General features: G+C 34.9%; 2 non-coding genes across 2 annotated transcripts; one reads left to right on the forward strand and one right to left on the reverse strand.

Moving 5' to 3' along the window:
• The first annotated feature begins 12,436 nt into the window (after window positions 1-12,436).
• Trnal-cag lies at window positions 12,437-12,519 on the forward strand. The gene has a single exon. It is a non-coding gene; the product is annotated as a tRNA-Leu (tRNA).
• A 90-nt stretch (window positions 12,520-12,609) lies between these two features.
• Trnar-acg lies at window positions 12,610-12,682 on the reverse strand. Its single transcript has one exon. It is a non-coding gene; the product is annotated as a tRNA-Arg (tRNA).
• Window positions 12,683-14,057: the final 1,375 nt, after the last annotated feature.

Consider the following 14,057-nt stretch of genomic DNA (forward strand, 5'->3'; position numbering starts at 1 on the left):
TATATAAAGAGAGTGTTTTAGCAATATAATGGCCACATTCATTTGAGAATATAAATATACAATATAAATAATATACACAGAAAAAAATCAATTCTCGTAATCGTGAATTAAGTTCACGAATGTAAGAACCAGATAGGAATTTATTCATGAGTATGGTGCATTTGCACTATAAACGTGAATATATTCCTTCATGGTTCTCGCATTCGTGAATTTAATTCACGATTTTAAGAATTGATTTTTTTCGTATACAAGCTTTTTTAAGTTTAAAACAAGTAATCTTTTTTTCTTCTAAATATACCTGTGATAAGGATTTATAGTCAGAAATATACCAACACACAATATGTTTACATGGCAGCTGAGGAGTATTCAGCAAATTTTGCAACCCCCTTCCCTTCCTAAAGTGTTCAAGTGGTTTACAGATAGTCCCTAAGTCAGATAAACTTAGTTTCTTAATTTAAAGTGTATAAAGAATTCAATAAATTTCGAAAAAAATCAGTTCAGCAAATGTATAGTGAATGTTAAAACGTTTGATTCATGCTTTAAATCATTTCAAATGAGAATCATTTCAAATTAGAATGAACAATTTGAAAGAATTTCAGGCATTTTTTTAAATTACGTACAAAACTAATAAATTGTTAAACAATTCAATTTAAAAAATGAAAAATTGACATACAAAACAATATTTATGTCAAATAACTTCATAATTTCAATATAATTTAAGTGCAATCAGCTCAAAACAGTTTAAAATGCATTCCGCTGTATTTATAATAATTTTAAACATATTTGTGTTTAATTTAATTTAAAAAAATGAATTTCTGTGAATTTTTCAGAACAGTATTGCAAACAGTAGTTATTTTGCATTTTTTTCGTTAAAACTTTGATTAGTAAACAGTATGTACTGTAGTATACTCCATGCCTTTTTGTATTGAAATGTTGAAATCCAGTCTTGCTTCTTTAAATTTTTATATTTGAATAATTCTCTACCAATTCACACGAAATCGGGAAAAGTTGCCCCGACCCCATCGATTTGGGTGAAACTTTTTCCTAAGGGGTAACTTTTGTCCCTGATCACGATTCCGAGGTCCGTTTTTTGATATCTCGTGAATTAGACGCCCGATTTGATAGCGTACTAAGAATTCCGAAAAAATGTATTTTTCGTCGAGAAAAACACTGAAAAAGCTTTAAAAACTCTGCCATTTTCCGTTACTCTACTGTAAACAAAATTTGGAACATGTAATTTTAAGGGAAAATTCATGTACTTTTCGAATCTACATTGACCCAGAAGGGTCATTTTTTTATTTAGAACAAAATTATTCCTTTTTGGAATTTCGTGTTTTTTTCCAGCTTTGCAGGGTTATTTTTTAGAGTGTATGCAATGCGGCCCAGCAAGAAGTTACCGGGGAAGATCTCTTCACCCTGCCAGAGTTCTTTGCTCTCGCAGGGGAGATGATGACGCGGTTTCGGACCTGCCGTAACAAGGCGGAGCAAATCCTGACCCTTGGGGAGCTGATGATCAAGCACATCTATTAATCATAAAAAACTGTGATCTAGTTTTAAGCTTTCTCTATCTCTATCCCCTTTCCCTTGTAATTTTAGTAAGTTTTTTTTCTTAATTTTTCTTAATCTTGGTGACACCTTTATTTACAAGCAATAATTGTTCCAAAATGGATTATGATGTAACACACAGCTGAAAAGAACTCCAAAACTCTGTAATGTACCTCAAAAGAACTTATTATTATCTTGATTATTCACCAATAAAACCAAATTGAATTGAATTGCATTTTTAGAGTGTAATAATGTTCTACAAAGATGTAGAACAGACAATTAGAAAAAAATGATATTTACACATAAGGGGTTTGCTTATAAACATTACGAGTTATCGCGATTTTACGAAATAAAGTTTTGAAAAAGTTAGTCCTCGTCGATCATGACCGTTCATTGTCGCCCGCGAGAGAAACGGACGACGAAACAAAGAGAAACGCAAAAAGTAAATTTCTCAAAACTTTTTTTTTCGTAAAACCGCGATAACTCGTGATGTTTATAAGGAAACCCCAATATTTTTGTTAATGTCTGTTCTACAACTTTGTAGAACATTGTTTTACTCTAAAAAATAATCCTGCAAAGTTAAAAAAAACGCGAAATTCCGAAATGAAAAATTTTGTTTTAAATGAAAAAATGACCCTTCTGAGTCAATGTAGATCCGAACAGTACATTAATTTTTTTAAACTGTTTTGAGCTGATTGCACTAAAATTTTATAGAAATTATGATGTTATTTGACATAAATATTGTTTTGTATGTCAGTTTTTAATTTTTAAAATTGAATTGTTTAACAATTTATTAGGTCTGTACGTAATTTAAAAAAAAATGCCTGAAATTCTTTCAAATTGTTCATTCTTATTTGAAATGATTCTCATCCGAACTGATTTAAAGCATGAATCAAACGTGAGGTGAGGGTGGTGAGGGCTGCAGTTCGCTGTCAAGTTTACACACGGGGGCAATTCTCTACCAAAACCGGAAATGGATTTAATTTGTATTTTTTTATTTGGCCTAAACTTTGTGGGGGCCTCTATGACCAAATTAGCTATTTTGTGTCATCGGTTCACCCGTACAAGTCTATACAATTTTGGCTGCTGTCCATACAAAAATGGTATGTAAATATTCAAACAGCTGTAACTTTTGAGTGATTTTCTGATCAAAGTTGTTGGTATTGTTGAGGACTATTGAGAAAAAAATAGGTTCACGGATAAAAAAATTGCAGATTTTTTTATGAACTTTTTTTTCACAAAAACTCAATTTCCCATAATACGTATTTTTTGATTTTCGAGATTTTTTTATATGTTTTAGGGGACAAAAACCAGCTAATTTTGAGCCATAGAGAAACATGGTCAAAAAATCTGCCGCTGAGTTATAAATTTTTGAAAAATAGTGATTTTTGGAAAAATCGACATTTCATGCAAAAACAAATTTGACGTAATTTTTTAATGTAAAATTGTATTTCCAATCGAAAAGTACCTTACAGATTTTTTGATAAAGGGCTCTGTTTTCAAGATATAGCCACCGAAAGTTTGATTTTAGCTAAATATTTGAAGTTTTTCTATTTTTTAAAATAGTGACCATGAGTGACCATTTAAAAGAAAATATTTTTTTTTAAGAGTTCAGAAAATTTGATATAAAATTGTCTAAGAGCCATTGAAGACTGGACCTCCAGTTGCTGAGATACAGCCACTTTAAGTAAAAGAAACACGAAAATTTAATTTTCTAAGTTTCACCTAAACAACCCCAATTTTTTAAAATCAAGACTAACATTTTAAAAGGGCTAAACATTGTTTCTTTTACTTGAAGTGGCTGTATCTCAGCAACCGGAGGTCCAGTCTTCAATGCCTCTTAGAAAATTTTATATTAAACTTTCTGAACTTCTCAAAAAAAAAAATATTTTCAGAAATGGTCACTCATGGTCACTATTTTTAAAAATAGAAAAACTTCAAATATTTAGCTAAAATCAAACTTTCGGTGGCTATATCTTGAAAACAGAGCTCTTTATCAAAAATTTTGTAAGGTACTTTTCGATTGGAATTACAATTTTACATTAAAAAATTACGTCAAATTTGTTTTTGCATGAAATGTCGATTTTTTTTTCCAAAAATCACTATTTTTTTTCAAAAATGTATAACTCAGCGGCAGATTTTTTGACCATGTTTCTCTATGGCTCAAAAGTTGCGGGTTTTTGTCCCCAAAAATATATCAAAAAATCTCGAAAATCAAAAAATACGGGAAATTGAGGCTTTGTGAAAACAAATTTATAAAAAAATCCGATTTTTTTCCATGTATCTATTTTTTTCTCAATAGTCCTCAACAATACCTACAACTTTGCCGAAGACACCAAATTGATCAGAAAATTCACTCAAAAGTTACAGCTGTTTGAATATGTACGAACCATTTTTGTATGGACAGCAGCCAAAATTGTATGGAGACTTGTATGGGTGAACCAATGACACAAAATAGCTTCTTTGGTCATAGGGAAAGCCTCCACAAAGTTTGAGCACAATCAAAAAATAAAAAAAATAAATATGGTCGAAATCGGCCGATTTTGTAGAAAGTTGCTCACGGGTAAATCAATCAGCGTTTTTTTAATAGAAAATCAATCATGTTTTGTAACAACTACAGCATGATAATTCCTGCACCATTTTTGTCCTGTGAATTCATGAAAATCACCAAAGAAATACATATTTCGTTCACATTTTTGTTCCTTCTGTAACCTCAACCTTGAATCAGACCATCTCTCGCGAGAACGCACTCCACACATCCAAAGGAACATTTCAAGGTCAAGAATGCATCTGTCTTTTCCGGCCCATTTCCAAGCGCACAAAAAAAAGGATGGCATGTGCAATTTGCCGTTTGCAGTGCACTTTGTACCGAAAACCCAAAATAAAAAAAAAAGAGTGCACCGAGGTACAGTAGTGCGAACCATTTTTTCGTCCGCTTTGCAAAACTCCGCCAGGGGGAAGACCCTCAAGTGCCCGCGTCCGCCCATGCGACGACGATCCCCCGATGTGTGTGTGTTTTTATTGTTTTTAACGTTGTGCTTCCATTTTTTTTGAGTTTCGCCTCTCCCGGTGAGGTATTTTTTTGGGGTCCGCCACGATGCAGATCCTGCTGCTGATGGTTGGAAGTATTTCAGCATAGCTTGTGTAGAGTGTGGATCGTGTTACCGTTAAAAAACAAACAACATTCCGTGAGGGTGTTGAAATGATTTGCCGTTGCTCCCGGGGTGGTCGGGGGAAAAGGGGTGGTTTCATAGCAGAGCCATGTGACACCAACATCCGTGTTTGTGAAACGAAACTTTCATGCAGTATGTTTTGCAGAATGTGGTGGCATGTTTTTAGTTGGACTTAAAGTTGGTCAATTTAACGATTTGGTAGTAAAATTTGTAGAGAAATATTCGGCAAGTCTGATATTTGGCACCATGACAGAAGGGCTCTTTCCCGACATTTAGCGAAGTTCATCGAAATTTTTCGTCTGAAGTGCAGAGCAACTATTTTTTATGATTTTTTTTTAAAGATTTTATAGGATATTTCTTCAGAAAAGCCGCTTAAACCCGATGGATTCATGTGCATATCCACCACATTTCTTATCAATATGTCTTGGAAGACTCTAGTTTACATAGTTGGCCAATATTTGACCTCCAATAATAAGTTATCGAACCAAATTTACCAGATTTCTAGCTTTCTTTGAAATTATTCCAAAATCAAATAAACCAAGACGATCGAATAAAAATCTTTTCTTCGTGCAATTTGTCTAAAAATACTGCAAAATATTGCCGGATACAAGTTTGAGTGTTAAACAATGCTTATCTTAGAGTATTTCGTAAAAAAAAAAATTATTACCCAATAGGATCCCAAAATTATATTTTCAATCCGATGCCATAATACACTATTATATTTTAAAACATTTTCGAATCAATTACATTGTAGAGAACAGTTTGCCGAACGAACAATATTATCAGAATATGTCCAATATAAACGAAGATATTCCCGATTTCTTAAAATAAAAAAGTTACTTTCCCCAAAAATTCCGGATTTAATTCACTTTCAAAAGATGAAAATGTGTAATATTTTGTGATGCAAATATGCCAGTGGAAAATTGTTACTTATTTTTTGTCAAAATTATTTGTTTTTAAGTGAAAGCCTGTTTAAGATTATTTCTTCAAAAAAGAACATCTTACAAAACAATACAATATAAAACATGGAAAGATACAGGTAAATAATTAAGAGCTCGTCATATTTTTTTCCACACTCAAAAAAAAAAAAATAAAATAAGAATAGGAAAAAATGATAGGAGTTTGGGAAACTTTCTCTAAGAAGAAAAAAAAGGGAAAATCTCCATAGTTATATTTAAGAAGTATCACACTAACTTCAGGTCAATGGTGGAAGCAATAAACCTTAACCAAACAAGCTCAAAATTCAGGTTATCTTCTGGGCCATATTGCTTGAAATTTTCGGTTGAGGCGCTCGAAATAAACATTTTTGTCTTTTTCATAAATCCGTGGACCGCGCTATTCTTAATGTTTAAATCTTGTAAAAACATGTGTTTTTTTTCACAAATCAACTCAATTAGACACTTATTTAAAAAATGATAAATCAAAAACTACTGAATCGATCGGAATTTTCTTAAAATTGCAAGTTTTGTGCATTTTTGTGTTCTTTTCTATATTTTTAATTTTTTATTTTTTTTTAAATCAATTTTAGCATTCCAAAAAGCAAAAACCACTGATATTTTTGTTTTTAAACGTCAGACCCGAATTATAAAAAAAATATATATAGATGTCTGGGTACCAAAATTTTTGTAATTAAAAGACGCAACTTTTGGTACCCAGACAGGTCATAGGTCATCGCTGAAATTTTTAAGTTATCGCAGTTTTTGTGAAAAAAGTTGATTTTTTGCCAATTTCGTCATTTTCCGGTTTTTGCGCGCCGCGTCAGAAAACACGGATTTTATTTTCAAAAAATCATATCTCGGAATCCTGTTAATGAACTCCTCCCATTTTTTAGTATGTTATGTAAAAATGTCCGGGGAATCCGATAAAATTATTTCCAGACATAGGCTCTTTGGTCCAGACACCGTCAAAACGGCATTTTAAAGTTGCATACGCCCTTTTCATATGTTAGGCTAGATTTTTGAAACTTCTTACTATTTTTCTTTGAAAGGCCAACTTATCACCTTTCATTTGCGTATAAGACAATTGAAATCGGTTGAAATGGCGAGGAGTTATGATTTTTCGAAAAAAGTGGTTTTTGCGAAAATCGACGAAAATGGTTATTTTTCAGACCACCCTAACACGGCGTAGGTCACCCTAATGGCCAAACAAAAAAATACGGGTCTAATTATTTCGGCCAGGGAACTCCCACAAAATTTTTGAGCCCGATCCGAGCACTTTTTTTTAAAAGTTATTTTCGATTTAAATTTCATTTTGCATTGAAATTGAATGTAATAAAAATCAGACCGTTTCTTTAATTGGTTCAAAACGTTACCGCTCTATCAAAAATGTATAACTCCGCCACCAGATTTGGAACCATCCTAGCAATTACCTCAAAAGATTCCTTTATATTCCTTTCTCTTTGGGAATTCACCTTTTTTGTCATAAAAAGCCAAATAAAAAAGTTTTTTTTTCAAGTAACATTTTTTTCTAAAAGGTCCTGATCGTAACATGCCACTTTTTCAAAGATTGGTGTCATAAAATCCGTTTTTAATATAAAGATTGAATAATATTTACATTCCTATTTTGTATGACTATCCCGCAAAATTGTATGGTGACTTGTATAAAAAAACTGATTATAAAAAATGAATTATTCAACATTGGGAAACTTGGGAAAAATTTAATCCAAATTTCAAAATAAAAAATAAAAAAAATGAAAAAAAAAACGAAATCGCAATTGTTTTCTGATTTCTATACTCAATTGAATTGAAAATTAAGCCTTATATTAAAAGTGATTTTCCAATATTCAAAGCATCAAAGTTTATTGAGAAGTGGAGTACAAATAAAATGTGATCTAGTTTTAAAGAAAAACATCGATCCAATGCTGGCGAAACAGCTTTTGTGCCCCGGCAGCATAAAATTGTATGCTCTTCAAGATCGAATCTGAACATCTCAGAACAGCATAATAAAGAAGTAGCCATACCATCGAACCAAGGCCCTCAACTCCTCAAACCCTCGTGGTTCTGTGGGTCTGCCATTTAACAGAATTTCACAATCACGTGGGTTAAGGGCTGAGGGAGGGACGCGCAGAAATTATGCATCCGCTGTGCAGCAACTTCTCCCACAGTACATAACGATTTCCAGCAAAATGACTTATAATTACAGAGTGGGGAAAGCGGGGGGAGAACGTGGGACGTGTTGTTCCTTGGTGTGCGGGTCTCCAAAAAGGGTCAGGGTCAATGCCGGGAGACCCGAGGAGGTTTCACATGGAACGATGAAGTCGTGCCATGGCAAAAGCGGCTGATAAATGGGCTACGAAAGCAAAAGTGTGAACTGGTAGGATACACAAAGTGGACGATTTCCTGGAGATGCTGGACGGGGAGGATGCCTGTTGCCATGCTGCCTTACTTACACTCAAACGAACGCGCCATCAGACGGGACTCCGCTTACATGGGTTGAAGAGTTGTTCCGCAAAAAAAAGAAGAGGGCGAAAGAACACACGGTTAAGAATCTGTCGTTTACTTTCAAGGGTTTAAAGATTGCTTGAGTCGGAAAGAACCCTGAGGAAGCTGATGACCACGAGGTTTCATGGTTAGCGCGCCAGCAAACCAGTTCTGCTCTCGAGTTCCAGGTCTACGTACTCGGAATAAAGGGCCCGAGAAGGCCACGACGGCGCTGACCAAAGCGGGCCGTATAATAATAAATAATAATAATATTGAACTTTTAGCCACAGCCGTAGTCCGTCCTACACCGTCGATCTTATCCTGCAAGGTATCGGACCACGACTTCGAACGAAGTTTTTATTTACTTTTCACGCGGCACAACACTCAAAACCCAAGGAACCCCATTTACCATGTGTATACACAAACATACAAGTTTGAGTTCGAAGGGGGAAGCAAGGATTCAGGGAAGGACGACGACGGGCCCTGCAAGTCTGGAACTGTTTGAGGTTATGTTGTCGAATGGTGCAAAGGTTAGCGCGTTGGAGCAAACAAAAAAAAAACCTGCCACGCGGCCTGTGGATTATCACGTGGCTTTCAAGGGTGTAGGATGCTGCGGTTTCGGGGATTGCTTGGGACTTATTGTTGCAAGGTGAGTTGCAGAGGAAGCAGATGGGTCATCCAGTGGCTGGAAAGCAGATGGAAGTCGTTTAACTTGCAACTTTGTTTGTAGATACTCACGAGAAGAAAGTAAATTTCAAATTTGAAATTTGATGTACACTTATTAATGTTTTGAATTTGATTCACATGTTGATTTTTGAAGAAAATTAGATGCGAATCAATATTGGATGGACCGAAATATATTATTAAATTTTAACCTTCAAAAACAAATGATTTTGTTTACAAGCAATTCTCTGAGATTTCGGTCATTCTCTTATTTTGTAATTTTTAATCCGGCTGAAACTTTTTTGGTTCCTTCGGTATGCCCAAAAAAGCCATTTTGCATCATTAGTTTGTCCATATAATTTTTCATACAAATTTGGCAGCTGTCCATACAAAAATGATATATGAAAATTCGAAAATCTTTGTCTTTTCAAGGAATTATTCGATCGATTTGGTGCCTTGGGCAAAGTTGTAGGTATGGATAAGGACTACACTGAAAAAAATTGTATGGTAATTTTTTTATGCTGATTTTTAATTTCACTTTTTGTCACTTAATCCTGATTTGTAATGAAACACATTTTTTAAATTTCGTGATATGTTTTAGGGGACATCAAATGCCAACTTTCCAGAAATTTCAAGAATGGGCAAAAAATCTTTGACCGAGTTATGAATTTTGAAGCAGATTGTTGAATTTCATAATATGAAATTTATAAATATTATATCAATTTTGAATGGACAGCTGCCCGGGGAACGGGAAAATTTCAACATTCAACAATTTATCGAAAATTGTTCTGATCCTGGTTCTGATTGTATAGAATAGCAATATAAAAGGTTAAATTCAGTGTGAGGATTAATTATTGCCTTAACTGCCTTTTAAAAAAATCATACAAATTCAAGAACATTTTTAAATTTTGTAAAGTTATTTCGCTGTTCTCAATTTGTGTAGAATATCGAAAAAAATTTCACTTTTAAAGAAATGGATCCATGCTCCAAAACCATAAAATTGCTTTAAAATATGTCTCTGTGAACAGATTAAGAGAATATCATAAATGAATTGACAGATTAAGTTGAAAATAAAAAAAAGAAAAAAAAACATGCAGAAAATTTGTTATTCATGGCCAATTCTTTTCAGAACATATCTTACTGTTTGGTGCTCATGAATAAAAAGATAAGCATTATATTTAATTTAAAAATCTGCTCTTTCACTTGAAATAAAAAAAATCAAATAATTTAGCTTTTTTTGGGCAAATTTTATATTTATTTTATAAGTTTTATTTTAAATGATTATTTAATAATTCACATTTGAATAAATGACTCAGTATCTATATTTTTTTCATTTTTTTTCATTTTTGAATTTTTTACGCCCTTGGTAGAGGCTCTATAAATTTTCAACTTTGAACTAAAATTTCACACTTTTAAACAAACTAATTTAATGCTTCTTGTACAACCCTTTTTGAGACATTTCATGATTACAATTGAATTTTCATCCAATTTAGTCATAGTTAACAAAATTGCAAAAATTAACTCATTTTTGATTTTGGCGGAAAGAGGTACTATATTTTTAAATGGTTCCTATAACATTTTTCGCTTTAAAAACTTAACAGCATAATAGTAGTTAATTTTCATGCCATTTCATTCTTTCGTAAAGTTTGTTGCAAAACTAATAAATATTATCTATTCCCAGTTGAAAATGCTTATGAAATTAATATTATCTTAAATAAGTAAAATTTTCAGACGAACTGATAAGTTGAATAAGAACATTAAATTGAGTTCAGCAAATTAAAATTAGATTCTTTTATTTTATTTATGTATATTTAAAAAAATGGCAAAAAAAAGTACAAATACTTGCGAGGGATATATTTATTTCGGGAAACTAGTATGAAAATATAATAACAATATCATAATGATTGCACAACAACTGGATAGGTGTTTAATGCATTTTAATATACTTTTTCCATTTAAATATTGATACCGTGGCCTATAATTAACTTTTTTATTTTTTTGCCATCTCTTCCCCCTCGATGTCGGTCAGAGTCGAGGGATATAAACATCAAAAAATATTATCATACAGTCAGTTCAAAGTCGTCGTGCTTTATTGTCACACCCGCCATTTCGACGTTCCGAGAAAAACGCGTTTGAATGCTTGACCATGAATAAACAAAAACTAAAGCACACAATGTAAACAATAACAAACACGTTTCGGCTGACCATTATGTGCATTGTCTCGAAGTTTGGTTGAAGTTAGTTGCTGGAGTCCCGTGCTATAATTACAAGATTGAAACTACTTCCATTTGTAAAGTGACAAATATGCACGGAGTTATTACGGATTTCGTTGAATATCTCAGGATTGAAATCGAATTTTGGGGATCTGTGAAGGTCAAAAGGTGAGGCATTGTGAGCTGCATAAAATGGCGTTCTCAACTCAATTTGGCCCAAAATGCACGTACGACAAGTTAGCACGACGGCGACGAATTGATGAATCCTCTAAGACTAAGTAGAATGCACTGTTTGTCCAAACTTCGTCTTTGGCCCTCTAACATTGTTTCGGCCTGCTGATTTGACGTGGAACCGCTCTGCTGTACGGTGAGTCCGAAACAAAGTCGCGAACATTTCGTCGCCATCGTGCTAACTTGTCGTACGTGCATTTTGGGCCAAATTGAGTTAAGAACGCCATTTTGTGCAGCTCACAATGCCTCACCTTTTGACCTTCACAGATCCCCAAAATTCGATTTCAATCCTGAAATATTCAACAAAAACCGAAAAAACTCCGTGCATTTTTGTCACTTTACTTATGAAAGTAGTTTCAATCTTGTCGTGCTATCTTGTCACTCCATGAAAATTGATGTAAGTGCGACAAAAGACCAAAGGGATTTCAGGCCAGGAAAGTCAGGATGCGTTTGTCGCACGTACAAGCTAGACTACCGTAAACATTTGTAATTATAACTCGGAACTCCAGCAACCAACTTCAACCAAACTTTGGGACAATGCACAGAATGGTGAGCCAAACAAAACGTGTATTGTTATTGTTTACATTGCGTGCTCTCGTTTTTGAATATTCAAGGTCAAACATTAAAACGCGTTTTTCTCGGAACGTCATAATGGCGGGTGCGACAAGATAGCACGACGACGTCGATTTCTCGGGATAGTCCGACCGACTTGCCGTCTCGTCGCAGTAAATAAAGATTGAAAGTGTGCTCTTTGTCGTCTGATCTTTGCGGCCCTCCACTTTTGAGAACGAAGGAGTTCAGCTGAGGCAGCTTCTTCCCGGCAAGTCTTCCGTGCTGTGGCTGGGGTTGGCCGATTGTGTCGATGTCGGAGACGATTAAAGATCAACAGCAAGCGACGGTGGAGCAAAGAATAACTTGTTCGAGGAAGGATACGGCGACTGCGGGGGGAAGAATACGACTCTGTCGAAAGGATGAAGGAAGCTGCTGTGGATGCAGTTTGGAAGCAGCAGACGCAAACGAAGCTGCAGTTTGCAGATGCACTTTTTTTTTGCTCTTTTCGAAGGTCGATTTTAAACCCTCCGCTGCAATGTGTTTTTTTTTTCTTAATGTCCAATTCTGCCGTTTGTTAATTACAGTAGCAAATCGAGATTACAAATTGCAAAACTTGCAATTTGACTTTCTTGATTGACACGTCAGGATGGCCGAGCGGTCTAAGGCGCTACGTTCAGGTCGTAGTCTACTCTGTAGGCGTGGGTTCGAATCCCACTTCTGACAATTATTTTTTAATTGAGTATCAATTCTGTAGTTCAGCCAGAGAGACCATTATTTCGTTATTTCACTCAAAAAGTAAACCGATAAAAAATTCGATCCTGCCAGGAGTCGAACCTGGAATCTTCTGATCCGTAGTCAGACGCGTTATCCATTGCGCCACAGGACCTTGTTACAATTAGGTGTAAATGTAAAACTTTCCGTGTATTACCAACAAAAAAAAAGTGAAAAACTTGGAGTTGCTCGTCATGTGCCGGTGCTCCAATAACCTAAACATAAAAATCGGTGCCAACACATCCTTTGCAAACAATGCTGCAGCACGATGGCAAGCAAAACCAAACCCGTTCTTTTGCCTCCCAAAGTGGCGCGCCTTGAAATATGTTTCGCATAGCTATTATTATGTCGCTCGATTGCCTTCAACATCACACACACAACCACGCAGGCAATGCCACATAATTTTTTAAATTACTTTGACCATGAAAATTATGCTGCAGTTTTTTTTCCCCATTCTTTCTTGCAAAACAGCAAATTTGCACACAAACACACAATGGCAGCAGCAGCATCATCATCATCGTCGTGGTCCTCCTGCCAACGACGCGTCGAGGACCAGCATAATAAATGGTAATGCCACACACATCAATCTGCCGGCAACATGGCAATGTATGCTCATTTTTTCTGTGTTGTGTGTAGCATAAATTTGTAGGAAAGGGCGGGTTATGCTAAAACGATGGAATGAATGAAATGGAAAGCGAAATCAGTCTCGGGAAGAAGCAAAAAAAAAAACCTCACGACAAGAGACGACAATTTGAAGGACACACGTACAGACACACACATACACTTGAACGCACACTCGCATACACACACACACACTCGTTATGGTCGGGCGCTCCGTGATTTTTCTCTTCTCTTCGTGCTGGGTTGGTTTTCCGCCTGTCGTACGATCGTTTTTTTTCGGTTTTGGTTTTTGGGTGGGTTGGGTTGAGTTTTTTTTTCGGGGCGAATCCAACTTGCATTCAATCTGTCTCTATGTCGAATTTGAGCTAGTGTGGGCCACCCACTGAAAACGAAACCATCCCACTGGCTACGGTTTGATGAGTGTTGATTATTTAAAAAAAATGTTTTTATGGAAATTTAATGCATTTCCCGAATCTGAACTTTCCCAGAAACTACTTCCCAGAAAGACCAGTTTTTCATTTTACAATTTCACGTTTTTTTGTAATTATGCAAGGTTTATCAGAAAGTATCAATGCTCCACAAAGTTGTAGAGCAGATGTTATAAAAAATGTGTATGCATAAGGGTTTTGCATGTTTTCTTCAAGATTTATCAAAATTGTACAAACATGTTTTTTTTTTAAATTAATGGTTTGGTATTTCTTCCGAAGTTTTCACCCTTAAAAATCATACCTGAAAAAAATCTAAAGGTTCATTAAATTTCACATTGAAATATACAACACTCGTATTTTGGCTATTCAAAAAATTCGTAGAACAGCCATACCTGGGTGCTGAATAGTGGTTCGCAAAGTGGCCTCAATTCAAAGCGGAAC

The sequence above is a fragment of the Culex quinquefasciatus genome, chromosome 3 (genome assembly GCF_015732765.1).
Source record: "Culex quinquefasciatus strain JHB chromosome 3, VPISU_Cqui_1.0_pri_paternal, whole genome shotgun sequence".
NCBI lineage: Eukaryota > Metazoa > Arthropoda > Insecta > Diptera > Culicidae > Culex > Culex quinquefasciatus.